Raw genomic sequence first — 14,690 nt, 5'->3', positions numbered from 1 at the left:
TATGTATCATACATATCTGTTACTTCAAAGAGAATTTAATCTACATGAAACCTCAAATAGGACTTGTAGGAGAATGGGGGTATGGGTGCAAGATTTCCAACCTCATCACATTTCAACTGGAAAGACAAAATTCCCTTTTCAGTTAAATAAATTTTTGTCAAAAAAGTGCAAAAATATGAAACCCAAACTGTATTTCAGCTTTTAAAATGCATGCAGCAAATTGAAATCAGAACAATTTTGGTATTTTTAAATATTGCTTGCAATTTAAAAAAAAAGGTCATTTAGTAGCAAAGCAAATGGTGCAGAAATTTAGCATCTTCAAACTGTTCATTAGCCCAGAACAGTAACAAATATTTTTGTGCTTTCTGCACTGGCCTCCATTTTCATTTAGACTCAGAACAAGTTTTAAAAATGTGTTGTGATCCAGAAAATGTATAATTTTTTTTGTGCAACCCTGATACTATTCAGATGCCAAGTTTCTTTCTTGAGATTCTTTTAATCTACTCTCCAGGTTCTTATTTATGCTCTTCCTTAGATATATGTGCCTCTTAGCAAAAAGCAAAATTTCCTATCATGTCCTGCCCGCGTTACAAAGTATTAAATTAATTTCTTATCACAAACTATGTGTTAACTTGGGCATTTTAAATGTTTATGAAAAAGTGCTGTGAATTCCTTCTTTTTGTGCATCATACTCCAAACCCACTGCATTTCTGTGGGTGTACAAGCAATCAAGCAATTTAAATTTCACCAATTTTGTGTTAGTCATTATTACTTTGTATTTCAAAGTAGTGAGGAACTCAGCTAAAAATGATGATGGGCAAACTTCAAAGGGTTTGGAGTTTGAGTTTGGTTTGGCTGTTGACTCCTCTGCTGTTAGACGCTGCTTCAGAAGTAATGTTCTCCATGGCACAAGAACAGGTTTTTTCTAAGACTGATAACTGCAGAAACATCTGATATGATGGTGACCCTGCCCTTGTACACCCATCTGTAGAAAGGCTGCAGAAGCCACAGGTATTTCCCTGCTGAATTCCAAAAGCCCAGCCAGGCTCACTAATATTCAGCTACTGCAGAACACACAGAAAAATCTGCTTCTGATTCCAGATTTTACTACACACTTCTATAAATCAGGCTGGACTGATTGAGGGTTTTCTTTTCCCTCCCCTCATCTGATTCACTTGGCTATAGTACTGAAACACATGAAAATATGAGGTTTTTAATCTGCAGAGTGACTCCCACGTTACCTGATTAAGAATGCTATAGCACAGCAGGAGATTATCATCATTTCTATCTTTCAATGAGGAGTAAATGCTATAATCAGGAAATCTATACCACTGCAAAATCTTAAAAGCATGGAAACAGAGTTCAGTTTTTTGGTGGTGTGTGCATGAAAACAAGATGACAGTGAGGCAGCTACCTACAGCTCACCACTAATGAAAATGTAATAAAGTGCCCATCTAAACTACAGGTTAATGAAGGTAAGTGTCAAGTTAAAATGAGAAGGCTATAGCGTAAATTTAGTGACTTTTGTGATGTCTCTGGTGAAGCATAACTGGTTTTCAGGTGTTTTATCAGAGGTGGTAATTTAAAATGTGCTGTGGTTGGTCCATCACTTAGAGCTAGTCCTATTCACCTTTAGTGAGATAGTAGACCATCGGTTCCAAGTCCCCAGGTATGATTTATGGAAGGGGCAGACATCCTCTCCACTGTAGTAATACATCATTTTCTGCAAAGAAAGATCTGTAGTCATCACATAATGTGTTCCAAAAAGGCATTATTAGATATGCTGACTCATGTAATTTAGACCTGGTTTTGTTCAAAAGATGGAAACTAAAATAAATTAGTTGACTGACAGAGAAGCTGAGCATGAGAGCAAGTTTGCCCACTAGAAATACCATTAAGGTTTCTCTTAACTGAATGGAGAGACACTGAACCATCCCATGTAAATCTTCTCCAGCTGAACAAATCAGCAATGCATGTAAGAGAATTAAAAGCTTTTCATTCCTGTTTCTTTCAGGAAATGCTACAATCCTTTTGTTAAGGAACTTCAATGGACAGGAAAAATCCCAACCTTCTTCAAGTTTAGAGAGAATATGATACTAAAACTTTTCAGTGAATTCCCAGATTCCCTGGCTGTGCACAAGATTCAGGACACAAGGGCTCCTCACAGCCCACTTAGCCTGGCATGTCACAGCTTTCTGAAGAACTCTGATTTAGTTTACAAATTATCCAGGAGAATTCTCTGAGCCAAAAACCAGAACAGAGAGAATGTGAAATAGCTCTGCTCTCTTAAAGTGCCTTAGTTGAAGCTTTTAAAAAGCTTCATAGTCATCTGCACAAATATCCATATTTAGGAAAATGTGGTGGAATGAACTACTGGGATAGAATTATGATCCTGAGGAAGTTGTAAAGAGAGATAAGCAGAAGGAGCAAGACTCACTTTTGGTGATTGACAGAGACTTTTAACAGCTTAAATCTTGATACGAGCACCTCAGCTAAATGCTTGTCACTCACGATGCTTCAAAGGAATGACCTGTCACAACCAGACTAATGCCCAGAATTGGAGAGAAAAAAAGATAAAACTTACTCTTAGAGACGTGCTCTTCATTGTCATCCTGTTGGTATATTATCAGCTAAAACTGGAAATATGTGGGAGGTCTGAATGATGTCTCAGCTGAAGTAGAAACCCGAGGTATCAAGACAGTAATCCATAATCCATAGCAGGGTTCCATCAGGGTGCAACACTCTGGGGATATTTCTCAGGCTGCTCTCCTGTGAGTTCTTTTTAGTTTTATTGTGGAAAGCATTTCAAGGAGAAAACTTACTGTTCTAAACTTTGTATGTGGATTCCTATGACTGGACCTCTGGATTACATTCAGACCTTACACAAACATGTCAAGGGAAGTCATTGCAAGGCAGGAACCCCTTTGCTTCTTTGCCTTGTCTTCTGACCACACCAGAGAAGACTGTAATACACCAGGAGTTCATTCCCTGTCACTTACATCAATTCCTAAGTGGACAAACTCTTTATGCTTGGCATAAGAGACAGGTTAGGTGACTGCTTTGTTTATTCTTAGATATTAGAGGTATTTTGATACTACAATCCATGATTCCATTTAGCAAGCCAAAGACAGGTCTTCTGGCAGCTTCCTACTGCAGTTTTGTAATCTTTCACAGTTGCTTTCTTCATCTTGCTGTTTTACTTGGTGCCATAATTATTTTCTCATTTTTAAATTCACTATTAATTTTAATTAAGCTCAGCTACACTAACTAGTTGAGTTAATCTAGCTTCACTTTTAAACTCACACACACACACACACAGACACACACATATACACCAGTCTTCCTGCTGATGTAGTGTTGGATTGGAAAGTTTTATACAGAGAGGAAGAAAGACTCACATATGTAATGAAATAAGAGGGCTTATAACTGCAGCTGGCTGGGGATTTTTAAATTAAGTTTTCCTATCCAAAAAAGCCAATTAGTTGGGATTTAAAGTTTTCAGAGACCTACATCCTGTTTAATAAAAATTTAATCTGAAGTTTTCTCAAGTGAAAAGCAGAGAATAGTCACTAGCTAATACAAATCAAACCTAGAGGTCAAATCTCATCTACAACAGAGGAAGTACTGAGCATGCTGCATTTGATTATAAGAACAGCCCTGAGTCCACAAAGGCCAGCCTCACAAGTACTTCACTATGAAGTTCCTTGAGTCATCTCATTTTCATTAGATAATCTGGATTTCATTCAGCACTAGGGCAAAAACTTCAAATCTGTGATTTTTTTTCATGTGGCTGAAAGTCTTGTTCTGAGTTATTTATCCATTTTCTTCTATAATTATACTTTTATGGACTAAACAAGTAGATAAAATACATTATTATGATGACTACTTTTATTTTCTGAGATCTCTTGCTCAGAGACTTCAAGTGGTGCTTCAATGTCTGAATAGGTCATAAAGTTTAGCAAGGAAGTTCTAACCTTGTCTGCATCCTGCATATAAACAGGAATATTCTTGTTTAACTCGCAATGCGATCAATGCCAATTAACCACTTCACAAACTGCTGAATCAGAGAATATTTGGATTGCATCAGTCCATTGTTTACTCTTTTACTTTGCTACTTCAGCTTCTCCCCCAAGCCACAAAAATTCTTTTATGCTTGTGCAGTCCCTGTTAGACTTTCCTATTTACAATATTGTGTGAAGAAACAAGGTGTGGCCAAGGTGGACCATATTCACAGTATGTTATCATCCAATATCCTAACAGTTGCTTGCACCAGATGTTTCAGAAGATGATAAAAGACCCTACAGGAAGCAGATGTGAAACAATCTGCTCTGCTCTGCCTAACTCACATGCAGAACTATATCCATAAATTCATCTATATTCTCAGAGCTTGAAAAAAGGGCATATTTCTAGTATCAGCATTTGTTCACATAGGCTCACCAGCCATATCCTGTGAGTTTTTTTCTTTTTAACCTTTTCTCCCAGCTGTTTCTAATGTCCATTCCAGGAAATCACTTTACCTACAAACATATTTTCAGATATTCAGAAGAATATGCAGGTATTGAAAAAAGTTTGAAGAAGCTTTGAACTGTTCTTTTCAACTTTTCTCAAAGAGACCTCCCCAAATGAAAATTAATATCTTATTTGGAAAAACAAAGGAGAGGCAAATTGGTATGATTGTTTGCAGTATTACAGGAAATAATGTTTGTAAACTTAAGCTAACAGATCATTTCAGGTCTTACTCTTCTGAGTGAATCAGGGAAGCTGCATGAATTAAACATTTTAATAAATGTTACAGTGATTCCATGTTTTCCTTTCTATGGCCTCCACTTACTATGGACATAATTCTCTAGGAATTGGTACAGTTGGAATACATCACTGACTATTCTCTTTGGTAAGAGAGGAAATACCTGGATGGCATCTGAATACTCTCAGGACTGCAGGACTCACGTATTCATGTATTCAATTTTATGACCATCTCCAGAGGATAAGACAAAACAGAATCTACTTATTATTTATAGCCTGTTCTAGGTCTTCTATGTTTTCAAGTTTATTGCAGGCTACCTCTTTTTCCCTAACATTATTTGGAGCAGACTCAAAACTGCTCGAACATGAGTTTCGGCATAGACATTTTTGGTTGAGAGACAATTTATATGTGTTTGGATGATATGGAAAATGCCCTTGTGTTTGTGTGTCTTTGAATTATAATACAGATGTTGGTACAATAGTGTCCCCAAGCTTTAAAATGATTTCCCCATTTACACAAACTCACAAACACAGAAAAAGAAAAATACAGCAGTCAGCTTTTTCTAGCCCCCAAATGCATCTCTGTGTTGCAGATTTACATTTATTTGTAGAGACTCTCAGAACTGTCCAAGAAGGGAAGAGTGAGCAGGGGGTGCATTATGAACACTGAGAAAAATGTCAGCATTTCAACCTTAGACCATATTCTGTTGTCATGACAACATGATCTAAAGTGTTCTCTTAAAGAGAAAGATTGCAATGTAAATGAAAAAGAAAAACTCAGTTTATTGAGCAAATTCAGAGGATGTTTTTATGAGATTGTGACATGGATTACAACACATCATCTATTATTATGAAGAGATTTAAAAAAAAAATCCCATGCAGAAAAAATGCTCACTTCACAGAAATGTTGTTGTATAAAAGCCCCACTTATTATTACAAATGAAGTTTACAAACTAGACTTTAAAAGTATTCAAAATAATTTCATGTATTTTCTACCAGCTATTCAGAAAACATATGATGGTTTACTCACTCACTTTCTAGGTAAGCTGCTGATTTAAAGCAGCTTGATTTTTTATGCAACAACAAAGATCTACTAAGTGCTGTAGAAATGCTTAATGTGCCACTGGCCTCCAACCCAGTAATTGCAGTGGTCAAAAGGTAGAAAAGGGGTATATCATTATCCCATTTCAAAGCAGGAGCAGAGGCACAGGGCATGTGAAGCCAGAGGCCCAAAAATCAGATGAAAAGCTTCCTACCGTGTTGGGAATTACATGAAGATTGCTGCAGCCTGGCTATGCAGTTTACAATTCATTCTCATCCGTTCACATACAGAGAGAAATTGGTGACTATTTTCCTTCAAACATTTACTGAGGTTTACAGTTATTAAAGCTTTCATCACTTACTTAAAATGTTAAAATTTTTGTCATTGCTTGGGAGTGTGACTCATGTGTGCCCCAGGGCAGGCACCGGAACAGAACAGCAGCACAGAAACACCGAGGCGGTGCTGGCAGCCCTTGCTCACTGGCCATTGAAATGAATAGATTACATCTCCCACAGCAGCAAAAGAGAATGGATATTTATGCCAATCTAAATGACCTTGTATCACTTAGAGGGAGCTGGAGAATTTCTCCCTGCACCCCTCCCCTCCAAAAAAACCCCAACAAAAATCTTAGCAAATGTCCCCAACTGGCTTTCTTTCCCCATTGCCAGTGTAGTCTGCTGAGAAAAACAAAGAAAAAAAAAAGAAAGAAAAATTATTAACTAATGATTTAGAAAACTTGGATTTGACATTTTTCTTGTCACCACTCAAACAAGATGTTTCTTCATGAATAAATAGAGAAATATGGCCCTAGCCTGCCTCCTGCTTCTGCAAACAGAGGTCTTGACAGCCAAAGGTTCATCTTACCTGGAGCTGACCTCTAGAACTGCGTGCCCTGGCATTTGGTATTACAGTGATTTATGGTAGTTTCTCAGAGTCAGAGGGTCCCAGAAGGGTGGGAAATATCTGAGCGTGGATGAGGAGATGCCATCTGCCCCTTGGAGAGTACAACAAGAGTAAAGCAGGTTTTGGACTGCAGATGTTGTGCTAGTCTTACAGTGTTACATCCTTTCCAGTGGGATTTTGTTAAAAGGAATCATGTAGAAGCAGGGAGAGTTTGACTTTCCTGCAGTGTGACAAGGGCCAAGGGATGGAACACACTGAATACCGCCTGTAGGCAATGTCTTTAGACTGATTGAAGGGGTCCAGCATCTTACAGGGCCAAGTCTCAATGCTTTAAATAAGCTGCAGAATCTAGATTTGAAGTCTGCTAGAGGAGGGCTGAATTCAGCTCTGTTAAAAATGGGTGGTAAGAGCGATTTACTGGAAAAGTCCATTCTAAGAAGATACTACAGCAATTCTGGTATAAAAGATTACTTGTCTTGTCAAAAGCTTACAAGCTATTTGTCATCTCAATGCTCTGCTCCCTACAATGTCAGGTTCTGGAAAGCTGCGAACTCCGAAAAGAAAAGTATCTTGTATGCAGAATTATGGCTTTGCATCTGATTCTAGAAGGTGGTAATTATTGGTCTCCCTGTCTCTTTCAAAAATATGTCTGTGAGTTCTCTGTTATGTGAGATATGAATAAAATGGGATATTGAGACTGCTGTTAGTCACCTTTCCCTTTTCAGTGAAGGGAGCTGCCAGTGAAGCACATTGGGAGTGCTGCCCATCCTGAAAAAAGACAGAATGAGCTTGGAAAAACTCTCTAGATGTTCACCAAAGGGAATTTGCATCAAAGCTTCCTGTGTGTCAGATGTGGCTGATTCTAGACCTCTCAGTCTGGAAACCTTCCTGGTGATACCCTCACTGAAGGTCTGGAATAACATCACATTAGCTCTGGCACTGCTGAGACTTCTCGAGCAGTTTTTAGCAGGAAGCCTGCTGGGCAGCATGACCTCTATACAATAGCAAAGAAAATCACAGGACATTTCTTAATCTTCTTCTGTCAACCAATATGACCTTAACCCAGTTTTGATTTTGTCCTCCAATTCTCTTCCTGAGTAAAGAAGGATGTATTCACTTCTACCCATTGATTACCTTATGCTATGAGGATTATAAACTCCACTATGTGAAAATATTGCTTCACCCATGTTTGCAGCAGCCCACAGGGACTCGGGGGCAGGTGGAGTCTGTATAGGATTACTATAATATAGTAATAATCACATGAAGTGTGTCGCCCCACACATTACTGAGACTAAACACTCGATTCTGAGAAATCTCAGAAAATTCTTATTCAGTGATATATTACTTGCATGAGTTTGGAGTCCAATATCTGATGTTTGAAAATCAAGTTTTCATACTACTTCCTCTTTAGAGGATTTGAGAGGGAACATAAATCAGGATTCATTCCTGGGGCCTACCCATGGTTTTTGACCTAGAAACAAGATTGCAGAGTAAGAACCTGCTCCTCCATCTGGTATATACACTAATAATCCTCCCCACAAGAGCAATTTAGCTAACTGAACTGAATCTATAACATTATTGTCATGGTGGGCCTCTATAGGTGGTCCTCTAGATCACATCAAACACATCCTGGCTTTCAGATGCAAGTGTGAGGTTAGATGAAGCTGGCAGGTAGAAAACCACATCTTTGTATTCATAAATTCAGCCAATTTGATCAGGACTTGCTGAGAAACAACCCCATGATACCATTTTAGAAAGGAAAAGAGATAGAAAACACAGATTCACTATCCTATTTACTAGAGGTTTGAACTTTTAAACATAACTGTGAGAAAAATAAGAGAGAACACAAAATAGACTCAAAATTATCATCTTATCTCTATGTCCACACCTGTGGCTTTGTTGACACAAGGCTACATTACAAGAGATTATCGAAGTGGGAGCTAACCTTCATATCTTTGTAGCATCAAGTGAATGTCAAAGTCATCATCACAAGCACAGCAGATCCTATTTTCTCTGTTAACTGCATCAGTAACATCTTTTCAATATATGTCTCTGAAATGCACTTAGTAAGAAGGAAGATTGTTCATTGGAACAGCAAGGAAAGAAGCACGGAGATACTTTGCTAGAAATAGAGAACTTGATTTATGCCATTGAGATCAATGGAAATTCAGAGAAAAGCCTGAATAAGAAGTGTGGGATTTGATCCTAAATCAGCTTACACAATTTTCAAAAAATTGAGTTTTTAAAATCTGGTGGAAGCTCTAATTATGTTGTCATAAAAATCTCAGCACTGTTGAAATCTTGTTTCTGAAGCTCTCAAAGAGGCATCTATAAAGGACTTCCCCATTTTGTTTGATAATGGACAATATACGAGGTGTCAGATTGGAGAGAACAATCTGGGACACCCCCCTTCCATCACCTCTCTGGCAAATGAAGCCAATAAACAACGGCTGGGCTTTTTAAGTCGAATTAAAGACCAAAGTCTCAAACTCCAACTCTTCACTTAGATAAAGTTACCAGAGATAAGGACAATTTAAAGTATGTGTTTCACACAGTGGTGAAAGACTCCCCTCTCCAAAGATGAAACATGGTTTTAAATGCCTTAATTCATGAGGTACTGTAAGTAAGAGTCTAAAGACAGATATCACAAACATCAGACTTCCTTGTGTACCAGAAACATACAGAACTTCAGAAAGACAGTGTAGAAAATTTCAGGGAGACAAGAAAAATTTTTCACAAGTTCAATGAGAACAGATGTTTTATAGAAATAGTTCAGGTTTAGCAAACTTCTGCCAAAGTCCTGGGAGTTTCCATGAGAAACCCACAGATGTCCTGGCAGCTCACTTGCTGCCTTTTGGCAAAACTGGCCTTCCCAGGCTGCTGCTGGGGACAGCCCATGGACACAACACCTGAAGAACATCTTCCAGTTGATGGCCTCCGGTTGCCATGGCCTTGGGTGGGCACCGTGAGGATCACAGGGTTCTACAAGAAGGCCCACGGGGCAAGGTAGGGAGGCACCTCAGGGTCAGGGCTACTATGTACCCTGCTTCAATTATGAACAGGATAACAGTTATGTTTCCAATTTAAGCATTTCAATGTGCTCAACCTTCCAGTGAAATGGAAATTCTCACTCAAACCGATCTGCACGAAGCCTGCTGGTGTAACTCAGGTCTCTAACATTTAAATTATCACAAAATCTTTATTACTAGTACTTACACCTGTGGCATCAAATACACCACATTTAGAGCAACACAGCATAAATGTAAAATCCATACAGGAGAGGTAACAATGGATGGGTGTTGACTGGTACCTCCAAAGGCTGGCATTACTGTTCTATCAGCAGCCAGGAAATAATTCCTTGCCAAGACTTGCTTTAGTTTGTGAAAAACATTGATGTTCAAATGAAATATTTTCTTCTGTGAATTTTTTTTAAGGAAAGCATGTGTTTCTAGTCTGATTTATCCAAGAAATTCCTTTAAAATTAGAACCAAAGAGAATTTCATATAAGCTTTGTTTTAATGAAATTATATTAGGTAGAAGAATTGTCTGCTGTGAAGAAGGTAATCAGTATTCATTGCCAGCTGCAAGGTGTTGGCTAGGCTGACATGTTGACAATGTGTATTTCCACACATCTTGTTTTAATTTCAAAGCACAAATCTGTAATGTAGAACTGTATATTCCTAAGGCTGCACTATCATTCAAAACTGGCCATGTTTGGTCAGACTAAAATTCTCTCTTGCCCAACATCTCCAGTTTCCCAGCAAAAAACCCCGGGAATTTATTGAACCAAAGCTTTTTTTAGTACACTCTTCCACAGCCGTTGTTTCCTTACCAGAGGCAGTATCCCTGGTTCCTTTGTTACAGCGCAGCCTGGGTGCAGAGTACACCTGTAATTTGGGATACATTGCTATTGCAAACATGAACTCCTCAGACACCATGGGAGGGGAGCCTGGCTGTTCACCCTGCAGCTTACAGTGTATAGACGGCATTTAGAGGTTATATAAATAAGCACAACAAGCCATCCAACTCACTTTAACATTAACTATTTGCATAATAGTCTCTGTATTTTGGCTCACACTCAGCGGGTGATGAAAGTACCAACAACAGCAGGGTGGGGAACATGGAGGAGTTGGAAGTTTTAAAGGAAAAATGTTACATTTTGCTGTAGACCAAGATTTTATAGATATCATTTGTCTATTTGTACTAATATAATTCAAAGAAAAGATTGCTGTAAGTGTACCATGCAGCCAGCCAAGAAGCATGCACAGGGTAAGCCTTACACCTTAATTGCATGGAGCAGAACACCACGGGAGGAAAAGCTTACTGAGAGGAAAAGTAAACAGAGGAAGAAGCAAGAAGCAATTATTGGGGGTATTTATATTATATTACATTACATTATATTATATGGACTGCAATGATCAAACACAAAAGAACTCACAGAATGCCCAACTCGTTTTTAGTAGTGCTCACTGTCTGCCCCAGCAGTGTCTGCTCCTGGGGAAAGGGTGAGTGTCACCACCACATTTTATTCCCAATTGCATACAGCACCACCAGTGCTGGGGATATGCAGTACTAAACATCCTGCCAGGCAGGACCAGGGGCTGTCCAAGAACTGCAGCCTCTCCCAGCAAGGAGAAGGGCTGGGCAAAGCCTTCCTTTGCTATGGGTAACTCCATCTCCTCCACTTTCCTCCTGAATGACTAAGCAGCTACTTGGGCACACCATATGCATGCACTTGTACCTGATGTTGACTCTCTGGAACACAAATCCTGCTCATCTTTTAAGTGCTACCATTTCACAATGTGCCAACATACTTCATTTTTGGTAATAGCACTTCATCTAACACAGTAAGACAAGTGTGCTTGCTCAGTCCCTTGATACTCTCTAAATAACATTAGCAAGAAGCATCATTTGCCAGGAGCACCAGGCTCACCCTCCCTGGTTAGAGGCCAGGCTCCCAAAGGTACTGTGCACAGTGTCCCACTCACTGCTCCAGCTCCACGGCAGGATGGGGGGCAGCAGACAAAGCTACTCTGCCCCCTGGCATGCACTGAGGAGTGAGAGGCCCATGAGGTCCATGCCTTTAGCAGGAGGTCAGTGCAGCAGGTGCCTCCCCTCCTCACTCAAAACCTGATCATGGGGTCCATACAGATCCTGAGCACTATTTCCAGACTCTCTCCTGTTTCCCAGCAGACTCCTCTTGCCCGTGTACCTGCTAACACAGGGTTTGCCCTTTTTATTACAGTTCAGTTCAAAATAAATGTGAAACTCCCCAGTATGTTTGAATTGTGCTCAGCGTATTTTTTATGTGGCAAGGCAGCTGCTCCTTGGCAGTCTCCTTATCTACAGCAGAGATCAATGCAATATTCTACTTACCTGTGATAAGGTGCATCGTCAGGCCATAACAAAACCCATTTTATAAGGGTTATTTCAATGTTATCTAAATATCTAACAGATAAATTAAAATTAAAGAAATTTAGAAAATTAAAGTAACATTTATGCTTCAACAATAAATCTAATATTATATAAACACATAATGCCTTCATAGATTTCATATAATTTATGGATTGCTCTTTGAGCTTTTTTTATTTTGGAAGTGATACCATGCTTAGCTTTGTCTTCTGTTTGCCTAATTTATGTAGCCCTAGCTGCACTACCATATCTAGCATGGTTTATTTTTTTACAACTTGGATGAATAAAATGTAATCAACCAGATGCTCAACAAGTCCCACCCTTTCCAGAAAACACCCTTTTTTGGGGTAGAGAAGAAGTCATTGAACTTATGAAACACAAATCTTAGCACCTTCAGGAAATAGTGTGAAAAACAAACCCCCCACATGTAGAAACTATAGGAAAATGCACTGAGGTGATCTCAGCTCAGGTTTCCACAGTTAACATACATTCTTCAGCACTAAGGAGTGGATGTTCTCAAAAGCTGGAAATGACACATTCTCTTTCCTCTCTTTTTATAGATACTTCTCTACTTCAAATGTTAAATTGATCTTTTTTTTTCTTTTTTCTTTTTTTTTTTTTTTTTTTTTGCTAGTGAAAATGTCAGTGGAAAATTTCACATGCACAGGTGGAGTCAGAGAAGGTAGGGGACTGAGTCAGCCAAGTCTCCAAAATCTGCTAATTCTAGAAGATTCTGATCCTAGAGGATCTGGACAGAAACTCAGTTACCCAGACTAGGAGAGCAACTGGAGGTCAGAAAGAAGGCTGAAGTCAGGGAAGACTTGTGCAGTCCCTCTGTAGCAGGCACAGCCTGTCAGCAGCAGTGGGATGTAATAGCTTTTCTCAGTAACTAACCATCCCCAAACTACTCAGAGATGAGAACCTCGCCAGTTAAATAAGCTAAGGCTTATTAATACATCTATAGAGCAAGGCAGCTTGGAGAACGTGTTGCTTTTGTCTGGTAATTAGGAAAAGCAGTTTGTGTGACTCCAGTGGATTATCAGGGAATGTAAGTCCAGCCCTTTGAAATGTCAACATTGTTCTACCACCCCCCACGTTTTAACAAAGTCACAGATAAAAAAAAAAGGACTAATTAGAATGTTATGAATAGGCAGACATCCAAAGATGATATGTGAGGCATTTCTGTACCAGAACCTGTAATTAATTACTTTGTGCTGGTGTTCATATAGGTGTATTGACAAAAAAAAGATTAACCTGCCTGCTTGGAAATCTTTTCGGGGTCATTATTAAAATTGTTTTTGTTATTTTGACTGACATTTCTCTTTCTCTTAAGTGCATTGTAATTTTGCTCTTAGGAAAAAGGAACTATACAAAATGTTTTCTTTAAAATTTTCAAAGTATTTTCTAATTCTTTCCCCTTCAAAACACATCTCTTGCTCTGTAAGCCTTTTCATAACACAGAAATGAAAAACAGCAAAGATATAAGAGTATTCATAATCCAACACAATATTTCTTTAATATGTTTAATTAATGTGAACAAATTCATCATTTTATTCTGGTTATCAAGATGGTTTGAGCAACACAGGATTTTCACCAAGCATGAAATTTGTGCCATGGCCTACAGAGAGCTCTGTTAGAAACTTACTTTGGATGCTTTTTTTTTGCTACCAGTTATTCCATAAGTTTATTCCCATGCATGTGTGCTGGTTTATACATACACTATTAGAATGATGACGTTGCAACCGGTATCACAAGAGCATTTACATACTGCTCAAACTAATTATTTGGACAGAAATGACAAATTGTTCTTTAAAAAGGAAAATAGCACTGCCAGAGTTTCTAATGTGAAGGAAATACAGTTGAACAATTTCCTATCTCATCTTGTCCCAATAAACTCTCCCAGTCTTCTGAAATATTAATAAAAGAATAATTATTGCCATTTATGGTCAAAATAAAATGCTGTTAATGGCATATTATTTTATGGCAGTTGCTAGTAGTTTCCCTTAGCAATTGCCCATTTATTTGACTTGCACTTGGCACCAGCTTGTTATTTCCCTCAGTATTACAAGAAGGGCACATTTAAAGAGGAAAAAAAATGTCATTGGCATCAAGATTAATCATAAAAACATTGATTTTTCGAATAAAAAGAGAAAAACATTTTTTTGGGAAAATGTGCTGTCTAACACTACACCTGTACAGCCTGAGAGTTTGTCTAACCAGATCAGCATTGGGTATAGAACCCCATTTACTGAACAGATTTCACAGGGAGCTCATGACAACCCTGCCTGGACTCTCCCCAGTGGGATTCCCAAGCCACCGGCCATCAGGGAAGAATGTTTGTGGGGATTATCTGCCAGGGGCAAAATAATGTTTAACTCACAGCAAGACATAAGGGTGTTCCAGTGCATTGACTGGAGCACACACCAAAGGGAGACGACATCCCTGTTCCCTTTGCCTTGTGATTTTGTTCTTTCAATTTTTAACATTCAATGGTAGCTCAGTTCCAACCTTACAGGAAGCAGCACTGGTTACCCATCGAGGTTTTCAGGAGGTGCTGGGACCCATCCACTCATATAAAATTGATTTGATA

This window comes from Motacilla alba, chromosome 4A (assembly GCF_015832195.1).
Source record: "Motacilla alba alba isolate MOTALB_02 chromosome 4A, Motacilla_alba_V1.0_pri, whole genome shotgun sequence".
NCBI lineage: Eukaryota > Metazoa > Chordata > Aves > Passeriformes > Motacillidae > Motacilla > Motacilla alba.
The sequence above is the reverse complement of the archived record's forward strand: the minus strand, read 5'-3'. Positions refer to the sequence as shown.